Genomic DNA, 15,095 nt, shown 5'->3' with positions numbered 1-15,095 from the left:
GAGCTTTATTCTTTTCCTGAACTTAAGGTTATTTCAGGTACTTCAGGGCTCCAGAGCTTGCCAGGAGACGCACATGTCCAAGAAGGCCAGTCCCCAGCAGGGAAGCAGGATGGAGCCCCAGGTGCAGGTAGGTCACGGCACGATGGGGGTACTGGGGATGGTCGAAGGCAGGCAGGGAGGCTCGGGCTCAGGCAACGGGGAGGGAAGCATCGGGGTGTATGTGGGGCACAGGTAGGCCAAGGCAGGATGCAGTGAGGGGCGCTGTGTGGGACCCAAGTAGGAAGGGAGGGGAGGGGTGCTTCAGGAGCCAGGGTCGGGCTATCCCCTCCCCCCACCTCCTGCCACCTCCCAAAGCAGCAGCTGAGTCCCTCCTGAGCTCCCTGTCGGACAGGCCCAGCTTTGGCATCTGCGTCCTTGCCCCACGTTGCTACACGGCTCCCCTCATCTGGAGCCCCCGGCCCACTTTCCTTTCCCACCACAGACTGAATGCATCTTTGGACATGTGGCTGGCTCTGGGATGAAATGTTTCCAGGGCACTTCATTGGCACTCTTAACTCGTGTCATAACACACTGAATTGGTTTATAAGTACGTTTATAAATAGCTCATTCACAGGAATATCAAACTTCCTCACTCTTGGTCAACATTGACAGATTGTAATTTATCTTAGCATGTTATACATACTCCAGTTAAGTATTTTTCCCCCTTTGTCTGTGATCGTCTACAGATAAAACTGGCCTGCTAGTAGCTGAGAGTCCATCTCTGCCTTTGCTCTTTCATTTTTCCTGAACTTCCCGTGTGGGATAATTTCTCATATTGCTTTCCCTGATCCTAACTTACTTATTATAATTAAGCGGGGTGTAGGAATAGGAATATAGTATAGTTATGAATGTACAATAACATATATTCCATTATTCTAAATTGATTTAAATTTACTTAAAAATTATAGTTGAAGATAGAGTGCCTCGTTTGGAAGGGAAGGGGGTCTACACAATATTTGCTTTTATAAAGGGGGTATTGGGCCTGAAATGATAGCTATGGCCATAAGTTAGCAACGTTTGCTAGGAACTGGGTTGATGTTAACTCTGCTAGTTCTGATCCATAGATCACAGTCCTTTGTAGATCTATGGTCTATTGTAGACTTTGTGTGTTAGGTGCAGCATTTATCACATTTTATGTACCGCATTATATATATGACATTCAGTAGCTTACCCTTCTAAATGAAAAGATAAAAGGACTATAGATGAGTAGATTCTTAGTGAGCTGTTCCCCGCCCTCTCCCATTCCCACTAATTTGGTTAGAGATAGCCAATACAGAAGATTCTTTAAACATGTGGATGAGGATAGAAACTCAATCCTTAACCATTACACAGTTTCAGGACTGACTTTAAATTAAACTTTAGGCTATCATTAGCAGTGTACCGCTATTCTCAGGTTTCTTTTATAGTCTCTTGTTTCGATGACCTTTTCGTACTTCGGTCTTTGCTTAATTTCATTCAGAGGTAGAAAATACGGTAATTTTTAACAACTCCTTGGTAATTCTGCAAATACAAAGGAAGTTTTAAAAAGGCAGATTTAAAAAGAAAAGAATTGATTTGATTCCAAAGCTGGTATTAACATATTTTAATGCAGAGGAAAGATAAGGAGCAAGATGAATCTTAAGGTTATAAGAGGCCCATCAAATTGACCTACATGAGCTCACAGAAGTTACACGTTTCCTAAGGCCAAGGAACTCTTTCATGACCTTGAAGGGTATATTAGTATTTCTATGTAAGTCATTACATTTTCAAACATTGGAACTGCTCAGATTTGGTTCACTGCACAAACCAATCACTTAGAATGTGAAAGAGCATGACTTTGGTCTCCTGGAGACAGCTCTTCTGTGATTGAGCTCTCCTTTGCACGGCCTGTCTACCTTCCCTGTGAATTTTTTTTTCTTGTTTTTTTTTTTTGTTTGTTGGGTTTTTTTTTTTCCCCTTGTCAGCCTACATTGTGAATGCAACTGATAGAACAAACACCAACACCTAACACTGGAAACTCTCTCCTCTGAACTCATTTGAAACACATGCTGAGGTTCTCAATCGGCAAGTTTTATAAAATGTCAGAACGTTTTATTAGAGTTGGGAGTGATTGTTGGACTCATAATAATCACACAGGGAGCTTAAGAAAATACTAATGCCTCAGCCCCACCTTCAGAAATTCTGAATTAACTTGTCTGGGGAAGGCTGCAGGCCCCTATGTTTTTAAAAAGTTTTCCAAGCAATTTGAATGTCCAGCCAATTGGAGAACCACTGGGCTAGTCCCATGCGATCAGATAAAAACAGAAATTCATATAGGATTGGACATAGCAAAGGGCACAAAACTAGACATCAGAATAGCTGAGACTAAACACTGACGGCGCCGGCCCTCCCCGCCCCGCAGAGGCCCGCGCGGCCTCCCTCCGCCGCGGGGACCCGGGGTGGCAGCCGCCGCAACCCCCGTCCTTCCCGCGCCCCGCGCCCTGCCGCCGCCGCCGCCGCCGCCGCCGCCGCCGCCGCCGCCGCAGCCCGCACTCACCTCAGGGGCGCAAACGGCACAGCCGGCCGTCGGCCTCGTTCCCGCCGAAGCGTCTCGGTGCGGTACTCACTGCGCGGGCCGGTTCTTCCCCGGCGGTCGCAGGGGGTTCAGGGATGGGGGGGCGGGGAACGGCCGTCACACGAGCAACGAACCGAAGCGCCGCCTGGTGGCATTTTCCACAGGCCGGCGCCACCGCAGCCGCCTTGGGTCCGCACAGCCCCCTGCCGGCCGCAGCTCTTGCTGTCTCGCCGAGCCGACAAGCCTCCGCGGACAGGGGAGGGAGCCGCGGCGCGAGTCGGAGGCCGGGCGGGGGTGTGCGCAGACTCTTTCCTCTGGGGACTGCGCGCATGCGCACCAGCGGGGCGGGACCCGCGGCCCCTGCGTGGGGGCGGGACCCGCGGCCGCTGCGAGGGGGCCGGCCCCGCCCAGGGGCGCTGGTCCGGCTCAGCCAATCGCGAGCGCCGGGTACCTCTTGGCGCGGGCGATTTGAATGGTTCGCGGCCGCCCGAGGTGGTGGCAGGTGGGCACGCCGCTGCCCTTTTGGGAGCTTCTCTGAGATCGGGAGGGGAACCCGCCCCTCGTCCTTTCGCCGGAGCCCCACCCTCCCCAGGCCGCGGGACTGGCGAAAAAAAAAACAGCTGGGAAAGTAAAACAACACTGACTTCAGGATAACGGTTACCTCTTTGGATGCAAAGAAGGGAATGGGATAAAGGAAAGGTGAAAAAGAAACTTCAAGCATTTGATTCGATCTGATTTCTGAAAAGAAAGATTTTTAAATGCTAACGTTTTGCCACAATGCGTCAATGTTTTAAAGAAATAAAATGTTAATATGTAATTTTATTACATAAAAACCCAAAATATAGCCATGCATATGCACACAGATATGCATATTTTATATGTAAACATAAACAACATGATTCAATGAATAAAATGATAGAGATTTTATCATTGATCTTTATTCTTTTCCTGAACTTACGGTTATTTCAGGTACTTCAGGGCTCCAGAGCTTCCCTGGAGCTTACCCGTCGTAGGCTATCCAGCCATCCATACTGGACACATTGACTACGGCGTCTCTGGTCCAGCCGGCTGTGCCTGTCTTAGGTTGTCCTCCTCTGAGGATGTTACCCGTCATTGGCTATCCAGCCGTCCATGCTGGACACATTGAGTACGCCATCTCTTGTCCAGCCGGCTGTGCCTGTCTTAGGTTGTCCTCCTCTGAGGATCTTCCCCGTCATTGGCTAGCCAGCCGTCCATGCTGGACACAGTGAGTACGCCATCTCTTGTCCAGCCGGCTGTGCCTGTCTTAGGTTGTCCTCCTCTGAGGATCTTACCCGTCATTGGCTAGCCAGCTGTCCATGCTGGACACACTGAGAAGGCCATTTTTCGTCCAGCCGGCTGTGCCTGTCTTAGGTTGTCCTCCTCTGAGGATCTTACCTGTCATTGGCTAGCCATCCATCCATGCTGGACACACTGAGTAGGCCATCTGTGGTCCAGCCGGCTGTGCCTGCCGTAGGTTGTCCTCCTCTGAGGATATTACCCGTCATTGGCTAGCCATCCGTCCACGCTGGACACACTGAGTAGGCCATCTGTGGTCCAGCCGGCTGTGCCTGTCTTAGGTTGTCCTCCTCTGAGGATCTTACCCGTCATTGGCTAGCCAGCCGTCCAAGCTGGACACACTGAGTAGGCCATCTCTTATCCAGCCAGCTACCTGACATTTCTCACAGCTTGTTTATCAGTTCAGCCCATGGCTTCTTCTCTACAGCCTTCAGGCAGGGCCTACAGTTTCCTGATAGCCAATTCTTCCCTAATATCAACAACCACCCATCGTTTATACTTTTCTTGCCTTTTGCCTTTTGCCTTTATGCCTCAGGACACCAGCTCAACTCACCTTCCAGAAATTGAACTTGCCTGTCCTCCACTCTGATACCTCAAAGAGACCTCAGCTTTGTCTCAAGACTCAGCTGTCTCTACCATCTGACATCTCTTGATCTAGCCAGGGCTAAAAATCCCAACTGTGACATTTAGAAATGGGATAAAGTTGGGAAGGATGATAAAGCTGGAGAAAGGAATTAACATTTGTTTTTCCCCCACTATGTGCCTGGCTCTGGGCCCGGCCCTGACACATCAGATCTTTCAACTCTACTTCTGAAGAACACCAGGGAGGCTGGAGATGATACTTCCACTATCTGTGACTTTGGGTTAGGAAATAACTCTCTTCATCCAGATCCCAAGTGTTTTCATTCATGAAAACTAATCCACTTCCTTGAATTACTGATTTTCAGTTGCAGGTCTGAGAATTGATGAATATCTCTAATGAAAATTTGACCCATCTACAACAAAATAAGAAAAATAAGGGCAACAAAACGCATTTATCCATAGGCTAAAATAGTCTATGTAAAGGGTTATCCTTTGTTCTCAGACCACAGTGCAACAATATGTTAAGATGGAGTAAAGTGATTCCTTATTGGAAAAGTTGCATACAGCCAAAATTATCCTTCAAAATTTCTTATGAAGGTACACAAATGAAGTCCAAGCCAATCACAGCCTAATTTTCCTACAGCATGGAATAGATTGCTAATCCTATGGTTGAGTGTATCTGATGAAATAATTGGGCTCCCTTTAAGTGTCATGATGTTTTTAAAAACAAACCTCTTAAAGACCTGAATGGCACATAGCTGAGGGACATGGGGCTGTAGACTCAGGGGAACAGAAGATTCGCTACACACCCAGACCTGCTAGGAGAAGGGAAGATCCACACCTTCCATGCCTTCATCAGTCCAGAGTACGTGCTCACTAAGTGGAACCAAAACAGCTGACAGACTGTCCCACACTCTTTAAGGCGTGTACTTTTGAACGTATATGGTTGAAGAGAAGTCACAAAAGTTAAATGGCTGTATGACACTTTGTCCTTCCATTGTTGTCTTTTAGTTTTTGGTGGGGGGAAAAAAACAAACAAACAAACAAACAAAAAAACCTTCCTTTCATGACATGAGGTTTAGATCAAATAAAACTTTTAGTAAAAAAGGAGTTGGAAAAATAAAACATTGGCAGTCTGGTATCAATCTCCAAACCCTTTTAAAGGATACTTGTTTGTGAAATTCAGATCTCTGAATCTGCAAGTTATAAACTTAATATTAGAATAGTAAGCAGCTGCCATAGGAAACAGAGGGGGGAAAAGTTGCAGCCAATATCCTAAGGTCAAACCTGGATTCCTAAAGAAACGATCCATCTAAAGACTTTTTTTTTCAAAAGTGCTGAATTTAAACACCATTACTTTTAACCTATTTTTCTAACTTTCCATGGTTCCTTCTCATAGCATAGTTGAAAATTTAGCAAAAGAATAGATTTACCATGTCAAAATCTAGTTCTCACCCCACTCAGATAAACCTACTCCACTCCACCTCAAACTCCACATTTAGCCCCTCAGCCAAAACCTCAGAGTCATTCTTGTATGTTCCTTCTCCTTCACCCACTTCCAATCCAACAGAGAATCTTGCCCATTCTCTCCTTAAACCGGATCCAGATCCCAACACCTGCTCACCACCTCCAAACCACCAGGGACTGTGCAGATTATCACAACAGCTTCCTCACTGGCCTTGCTGGTTCAACCCTCATCTACTGTCAGCACAGCAGCCTCAGCACTTCTACTAATGCTTAAGTTAGATCAACATTTATCTGCTCAAAACCTAAAAGTGGCTCCACATCATTCAGAATCCCAAGTTCTTACTCTGGCCAACAAGAGTGACTTGTCCCATGTATCTCACTTACTTCTCTGACCTCATCTCTTGCTGTTACTGTTTCATGAACTTGGGACAGTGTCTGGCAGAAGGCAGCTGTTAGACAACGGGTATCGGGCTCTGTTATCACTAGCATTATTTCCATTACTGCTACTGCTACTCTCAGCACTGTTTTGTCACCCACCACTTGCTCCCCTCCAGCCACACCACCTTTCTTGCTGCCCCCAAACACACAAAGTGGAGTTCTGCCTTTACACTCTGCACTTACTGTTCCCCTTGACAAGAACACCCTTTTTCCCAGATATCATCCAGACCTTTCCAGGCTATCTGCAGGACTTCCTCACTCACCACCTTCAGCTCAAATACTTACTCACTCAGTACGTCCTTCTCTGACCACTCTAGTTTAAAATTGCAACTGCTTCCTCTAACCATGACACCCCATCCCCTTTCCTTGTTTAATTGTTTTCCTTACAGCAACTACCACCTTCTAGTATAATATATAATATCTATTTTTTGTTGTTTATACTTTATCCCTATATATTTTAACATAAGTTCCAAGAGGGTAGTGATTTTGTACATTTCGTTTACTTCTGTATACTGGCTAGTAGATAATAAATATTTGTTGAACAAATAACATTCAATTATTATATTCAGATCATCAAAAACCACTAAGAATTTACTGAATTTAATATCCATTCATGATATTTTTAAAACTCCTTAGAGAACTAGAAATATTAGAGTATTCTCTCAATCAGACAAAGGTAGCTTTAAAAAAATTCTACAGGTAAGGTAACATTTAATAGTGAAATATTACATTCCTTCCCCCAAGGCTAAGAATTTAACAAGGATATCCACTCTCACCATTTCTATTCAATATGGCACTGGAGGTCTGAACCAATGAAATAAGGCAAAAAGAAAAAAAGGCATTAATATTATCAAAGATGAAGTTAAACTGTTTTCTTCAAAGATGATGACTCTCTGTGTAGAAAATCCAAAGGAATCTATAAAATGTTAGGACTAGTGAGTGAATTTAACAGTATCACAGGGTATAAAGTCAACACCCCAAAATTCATTTTACTTTTAAAGACTAACAAACACTTGAAATATAAAATTTTAAAATATTTATATCCTCAAAAAATTAAACACACGATTACCATATGATTCAGTAATTCCACCTCTCATATGTAAACAAAAGCATTGGAAATAGAGACTTGAACAGGTATCTGTACACCAATCTTCATGGCACCATTATTTATAATAAACAAAAGATGAAAATAATGTCCATCTATACATGACTGGATAAGCAAAATGTGGTATTATATATAGTAGAGTGTTATTATACAGTCTGAGAAAGGAATGAAATTATGACACATGCTACAACATGGACAGGTGTTAAAGGCACTGTGCTAAGTGAAATAAAGCAGAAGGACAAATATTGTATGATTCCATGCATATGAGGTGCCTAAAACAGTCAAATCATACAGACAGAAAGTACAATGGTAGTTTCCAGGGCTAAGCAAGGGAATGGAGAGCTATTGGGTCTGAAATGATAGCTATGGCCATAAGTTAGCAACGTTTGCTAGGAACTGGGTTGATGTTAACTCTGCTACTTCTGATACATAGATCACAGTCCTTTGTAGATCTATGGTCTATTGTAGACTTTGTGTGTTAGGTGCAGCATTTATCACATTTTATGTACCGCATTATATATATGACATTCAGTAGCTTACCCTTCTAAATGAAAAGATAAAAGGACTATAGATGAGTAGATTCTTAGTGAGTTGATCCCCGCCCTCTCCCATTCCCACTAATTTGGTTAGAGATAGCCAATACAGAAGATTCTTTAAACATGTGGATGAGGATAGAAACTCAATCCTTAACCATTACACATTTTCAGGACTGGCTTTAAATTAAATTTTAGGCTATCATTAGCAATGTACCGCTATTCTCAGGTTAATTTTATAGTCTCTTGTTTCGATGACCTTTTCGTACTTCGGTCTTTGCTTAATTTCATGCAGAGGTAGAAAATATGGTAATTTTTAACAAACCCTTGGTAATTCTGCAAATACAAAGGAAGTTTTAAAAAGGCAGATTTAAAAAGAAAAGAATTGATTTGATTCCAAAGCTGGTATTAACATATTTTAATGCAGAGGAAAGATAAGGAGCAAGATGAATCTTAAGGTTATAAGAGGCCCATCAAATTGACCTACATGAGCTCACAGAAGTTACACGTTTCCTAAGGCCAAGGAACTCTTTCATGACCTTGAAGGGTATATTAGTATTTCTATTCAAGTCATTACATTTTCAAACATTGGAACTGCTCAGATTTGGTTCACTGCACAAACCAATCACTTAGAATGTGAAAGAGCATGACTTTGGTCTCCTGGAGACAGCTCTTCTGTGACTGAGCTCTCGTTTGCACGGCCTGTCTACCTTCCCTGTGAATTTTTTTTTCTTGTTTTTTTTTTTTTGTTTGTTGGTTTTTTTTTTTTTCCCCTTGTCAGCCTACATTGTGAATGCAACTGATAGAACAAACACCAACACCTAACACTGGAAACTCTCTCCTCTGAACTCATTTGAAACACATGCTGAGGTTCTCAATCGGCAAGTTTTATAAAATGTCAGAACGTTTTATTAGAGTTGGGAGTGATTGTTGGACTCATTATAATCACACAGGGAGCTTAAGAAAATACTAATGCCTCAGCCCCACCTTCAGAAATTCTGAATTAACTTGTCTGGGGAAGGCTGCAGGCCCCTATGTTTTTAAAAAGTTTTCCAAGCAATTTGAATGTCCAGCCAATTGGAGAACCACTGGGCTAGTCCCATGCGATCAGATAAAAACAGAAATTCATATAGGATTGGACATAGCAAAGGGCACAAAACTAGACATCAGAATAGCTGAGACTAAACACTGACGGCGCCGGCCCTCCCCGCCCCGCAGAGGCCCGCGCGGCCTCCCTCCGCCGCGGGGACCCGGGGTGGCAGCCGCCGCAACCCCCGTCCTTCCCGCGCCCCGCGCCCTGCCGCCGCCGCCGCCGCCGCCGCCGCCGCCGCCGCCGCCGCAGCCCGCACTCACCTCAGGGGCGCAACCGGCACAGCCGGCCGTCGGCCTCGTTCCCGCCGAAGCGTCTCGGTGCGGTACTCACTGCGCGGGCCGGTTCTTCCCCGGCGGTCGCAGGGGGTTCAGGGATGGGGGGGCGGGGAACGGCCGTCACACGAGCAACGAACCGAAGCGCCGCCTGGTGGCATTTTCCACACGCCGGCGCCACCGCAGCCGCCTTGGGTCCGCACAGCCCCCTGCCGGCCGCAGCTCTTGCTGTCTCGCCCAGCCGACAAGCCTCCGCGGACAAGGGAGGGAGCCGCGGCGCGAGTCGGAGGCCGGGCGGGGGTGTGCGCAGACTCTTTCCTCTGGGGACTGCGCGCATGCGCACCAGCGGGGCGGGACCCGCGGCCCCTGCGTGGGGGCGGGACCCGCGGCCGCTGCGAGGGGGCCGGCCCCGCCCAGGGGCGCTGGTCCGGCTCAGCCAATCGCGAGCGCCGGGTACCTCTTGGTGGTTGAAGATTATTTTCATTTTGAATTGTACAGTGAGGGACACAATACAACTTTTACTACTTTAGCCTTCTAAAGGACAACTTCTACTATTCTTAAAACGAACGCATGCACGTACACACAAACGCACGTGCGGACACACTGACTCTGCTCCACATACATCCCCACGCTCACACACACTTGGACTCATGCACCCCACACACACCCACAACATACACACAACCACACACGTCCTCAGGCGCGCACACACACGTGAAGTCACTCTCACGTACCACACACGTCCCCAGGTGCACGCGTGTGCGCACACACACACACACACCCGTCACACACACCTTTGACGTCATTCGAAACCAACATGCACTCGAGGGTCTCAGTGTCCATTGTTTCATCCGCTCAGAAGCTCCTCCCTTCGGGGCGTGAATCAGGAGCCCCTTCTCTCTGGAGGTGGTCTTTTCCTCTTGCAGTCTCAACAGAGCAAACATAACTGCTCTGGACCTTTGGAAGTGCAGGGCCAGAGCATCCCTGGGAGTTCCCATCCTTAATATATGTAAACATTTTAAGTGCAGTAGGTTCTAAACTCCTGCCTTTACAAATACACATTTATTAGAAGGGGGAAGGCCAGGCTCAACTTTACAATTCCCAGACTCAGGGGAGTCCCGCCAAGAAAGTGACAGTGTGGGGAGAGCCGATTCCCAGTCTCGGACCACTAGCCTGACCCTTTTCTTCCCAATGCTGGGTCCATCCCTTGCCCCAAGGGGCCTTGGATGTGCACAGGGGGACACTCGGACCTCACATCCAGGCTCTGTCCATACCCTCCATGCCTACAGCTGCCCGTTGGCCTCTCTGTGAGTTCTGGGAAGCTCAACTCCGGGGAGAGCCGGTGCGGACACCAGAAGTGGGTCAGGGGCTGCTGGGGCTGGGCATTCGGGGTCCTGGGATTCCAGAGCCCGGAGTGAGCCAATTGGCGTGTCCCCTTGGCCTGGTGGACTCCACCCCGTGTAGGGCTTGTCCAGAGGGTGCGTCAGGGCCAGAGGGACCCTGTGTAGTGCAGGACCCAGGGCAGCTGTGGGGTGGGGGTGGGGGGCCCTTGCCGGGGTGTAAGGGCAGAAGCCCTAAGGAAGGGCCTGAGGGGGCTGTAAGGTATCCTCATTCCCATCAATTAAACAAACAAAAGCTCACCACAGGCGAGGGTGGGAAGGCTTTTGTTTGAACAAGGGAAGGCGCTCGCCCGAGATCTGCCCAGAGAGGGCTTGGGGGCTTGGAGGCTGATGAGGAACCGAGAGGCCATCAGCCTCCAAACACCGCCCCAATTCCTCCGGGTGACACTGAAATGCAGTGAGACACGGAAAGCACGATAAACACAGGCCGGAATCTCAGCAGCCTGTTGCTTGGTTCACTGACCGTCTGGCGCTCCCTCTGCTAGGAGCCTTTACCGCATCACCCAGGACTGACCTGGCTCAGGATTCCAGCTGATTTTCCACAGGTGGCTTCACTTGCTGGTGACACGAAGCAGGCACGTTAGCCACCTCCCAAACCCTGAAGCTCCTCCTGGGAGGAGCCTGCGGGCCCCCAGTCCAGCCTCTGTGCCACGATGCTCCTTAGTGCCACTCCCGGTTTGCTGCCCCGGCCTCTAGCTCTTTCCGGAACCTCGCTGGATTGTCGACAAATATCACCCGTGCACCCTGTCTAAGTTTGGGGTCCACATGTGACCGTGGCTCTTTTCTTCTTCCCATCGATGGGTTGTTCGGGCTTCATGTCATCCTGTTGGCAGGAAGGCCAGCACCGCCCCCTTGAGGCCTCCCTGAAGACACATGCAAACAGAGGACACAACGCAGCCCATCTCTTTTTTTTTTTTTAAACACTTTTATTGTGGTACGATTTCTGTTCCGTAAATTAGACACTTCTCTCATGTAGTATTTGGTGAATTTCCATAGATGTCTACACCCAGAAAACCATCACCACACTCATGATAGCTACCATTTCCATCCCTCCCCAAGAGGGGTATTTTTCCAATTCCCAGATTTACCCCTTCCCACCCCCTTCCCTCCCGGGTAACCATAAGTTTTTTTCTCTATGTCTGTGGGTCTCTTCCTCTTTTGTCGTTAAGTTCATTTGTGCCTTTTTTTTTTTTTTTAGATTCTGCATGGAAGTGGTATCATATAGCATTTTTCTCTCTTCTGGCTTACTTCACTCAGAATGACTAGCTCTGTGTCCATCCGTGTTGCTGCAAATGGCATCGTTTTATCGATTTCATGGCTGTATAGTATTCCGCTTTATAAATAACCACTGCTTCTTTCTCAAGTCACCAGGCGATGGACGTTTGTGTTGGTTCCATGTCCTGGCTATTACAAATAGGGCTGCTGTGAGCATTGAGGTGCATGTGAATTTTTGAATTAGAGTTTTCTCCTGACGTATCCCCAGGCATGGGAAGGCTGGATCATAAGGTAAGTCTATTTTTAGTTTTTTAAGGAACCTCCATCCTGCCTTCTCTAGTGGCAATGCAGCCCGTGTTTTTGAAACAGAGCCGTGCTCAGAAAGTAACTGGTATTTCTAGAGTTCAGACATGAAGTGCAGTGAGCTTGGGCTGTTCCAGACGAAGAGGGCAGTCTGGAGGCAGGGCTGGAGGAGAGTGACCAGGGGAGTGTGGTACAGGCAGGATTCAGACCACGTGGGGACATGACAGGCTAGGATAAGGAGCCTGGGCTTCCAGCCATCCCTTGGTAACCATGGGGCACTGGTTCCAGGACTCCCCACGGATTCCAACATCCATGATGCTGACGCCTCTTGTATACAATGACATAGGACTTATGTGGAATTACAAGCATCCTCCCGTGTACTTTACTTTTTACATACAAACATTTTTTTTTTTCTCCAAGTGATAGTCATTTCACAATGTTGTGTCGAATTCCAATGTAGGGCACAATTTTTCAGTTCTAAATGAACATACGCATACGTTGATTGTCACATTCTCTTTCGCTGTGTCCTCCTGTGTATTTTAAGTCATCTCTAGATGACGCGTGGTATGGAAGGCAACGTGAATGCTATGTAAGCAGTTGCCGGTGTGTGGCAAATTCAAGTGTCGCTTTCTGAAACTTTTTGTTTTTTTCCCGATTATTTTCAACCCACAGTTAGTTGAATCTGCTGGATCCGGAGCCCCTAGATACGGAGAACCCCCAAGCCCTTCCCACCTCCTACATTTCCACTGTAAGCGCTGAAGGGGACCAAAGAGAGGAGAAGAGCGCCCTCTAGCGGCTGGAAACGCTGAGGAATTTCTTCATTGTATGCAGCGCAGGAGAGAAGGTTTCGGGCCCACTAGCGTCAAAGGAGGGCCCGCCTGGACAGGAAGGAGGAAGGACGGCAGTGGAAGCCAGCTCGCACCCTTCCTGGAGCTAGCTGGTAGCAGTGAGGGACGCCGAGGGACTGGGGACACATCGCGTGGGGGCGGGGCAATCCTGGCCGCCAGGTGCACGGTTCACGCAGCTGGCACCCAGTTTGCACGATCAAAATAACAAGGAGTGGGGGTGGGGGGAAGGGGCTGCCTCAGCACCGGGATCCTGACAAGAGCCAGAGCGCGGCGACCTCAGCTAATGCGGCTCCCCTAGTAAGCCAAAAAAAGGGAACTCTGAGGCAAGATATTGCAGATTCCACCACAGCCACACGGAGAACTAGATCTCTAAGGTGACAAAATGGAACCGTCGGAACCAGGAATCTTTCCTTTTCTCTTCTTCTGGACCTTGGGACAGGGAGCCATACATCTCTGACGGGAACCATCTTTACTCCAGTAGAGAGCTCACTTTTTCAGGAATAAGCATAGAGAGTAAGAGTGTCGTGATGGTTTCGTGGTTCAGAGTTTCTGTCAGGGGCTGCAGTGGAAAGGCGGGGCTCCCCACTAAACCTGAATCTTTGCTCCCATGTCCCCCTTGGCCTGACCTGGGTTCTGCGTTTGATACCCCAGGTTCACCTTCTGCACATCCAAGTGCTGGCTGGCTCCCTCTAGGCGGGCGCTGTGCCCTCAAGGGTGGTGGCGTTAGCGAAGGCGGGGAGGCTGCAGAGAGTGCGGCATCGGGGGGCGGGACTGCCCAGGGAATCCTGTGGGTTTCCTCCCGTGTCCCCTTCAACCTGCACTGAGAGCGCCCTCTGCTGCCTGAAGTTCAGTGGGTGCACATCACCTTATTTTCTGGCTCCCTGGAGGCGGGCACGGTGCGCTCAGGGGTCCTTCTGTGGGGCGGAGGCGGGGTGTCTGCAGAGAATGAGGCAGCGAGGGGGGGGCTGCGCAGGTAAGCTTTGGATTCCTCCTGTGTTCCCCTCAGTCTGCTCCATGGGCGCCCTCTTCTACCCCAGGTTCACGGGGTGCCCTTCACCGTGTTGGCCGGCTCCTGAGATGCCGGCGTGGTATTCACAGGGGGCGGGGTCGGGGAGGGGGCGGGGCGTCTGCAGACAGGGCAGCAGCAAAGGATGGGGGCTGCCCACGGAAGCCTGTGCATTTCTTCCACTGTCCCCCTCAGCCTGTTCCGGGGGCGCCCTCTGCTACCCCAGCTTCACTGGGTGCAATTCCCCGTGTTGGCTGGCTCCTAGGATACTGGCGCGGTAAGGCCAGGGGGCGGGGTCGGGGGAGGGGGCGGGGCGTCTGCAGACAGGGCAGCAGCGATGGATAGGGGCAGCCCAGGCATGCCTGTGGGTTTCTAGCCTTGTGCACGTCAGCCTGCTCTGGGGCGCCCACTGCTACCCCAGGTTCACTTGGTGAACATCTCCTTGTTGGCTGGCTCCCTGTAAGCGGGTGCGGTTGCGCTCAGTGGGCGGTGAAATGCTTGGGACGGGGCTGTTAGAGAGAGGGCGCCAGCTGGGGGCCAAGGCTGCCCAGGAAAGCCTGTGGGTTTCCTCCCGTTTCCCCTTCAGCCTGCTCTGTGGGCGCCATATGCAGCCTGAGGTTCAGTGGGTGCACATCTCCTTGATGGCTGGCTCCCCAGAGGAAGGCGCGGTGCGCTCAGGGTCCTTCTATGGCGCGGGGGCGGGGCGGCTATAGAGAGTGCGGCAGCGGGGGACGGAGGCTGCACAGGTAAGCTTTGGATTTCCTCCACTGTCACCCTCAGCCTGGTCTGGCGGCGCCCTCTGCTACCCCAGGTTCACTGGGTGCACTTCCCGATGTTGGCAGTCTCCCAGGATGCTAGCGAGTTATGCCCAGGGAGCGGGGGAGTGGGTGGGGCGGTTGCAGAGAGGGCGGTGGGGGGGAGGTCTGCGCAGGCAAGCCTGTGGA

The sequence above is a fragment of the Camelus bactrianus genome, chromosome 24, assembly GCF_048773025.1.
Source record: "Camelus bactrianus isolate YW-2024 breed Bactrian camel chromosome 24, ASM4877302v1, whole genome shotgun sequence".
Classification (NCBI taxonomy): Eukaryota; Metazoa; Chordata; class Mammalia; order Artiodactyla; family Camelidae; genus Camelus; species Camelus bactrianus.
This window is presented reverse-complemented; position numbering follows the sequence as displayed.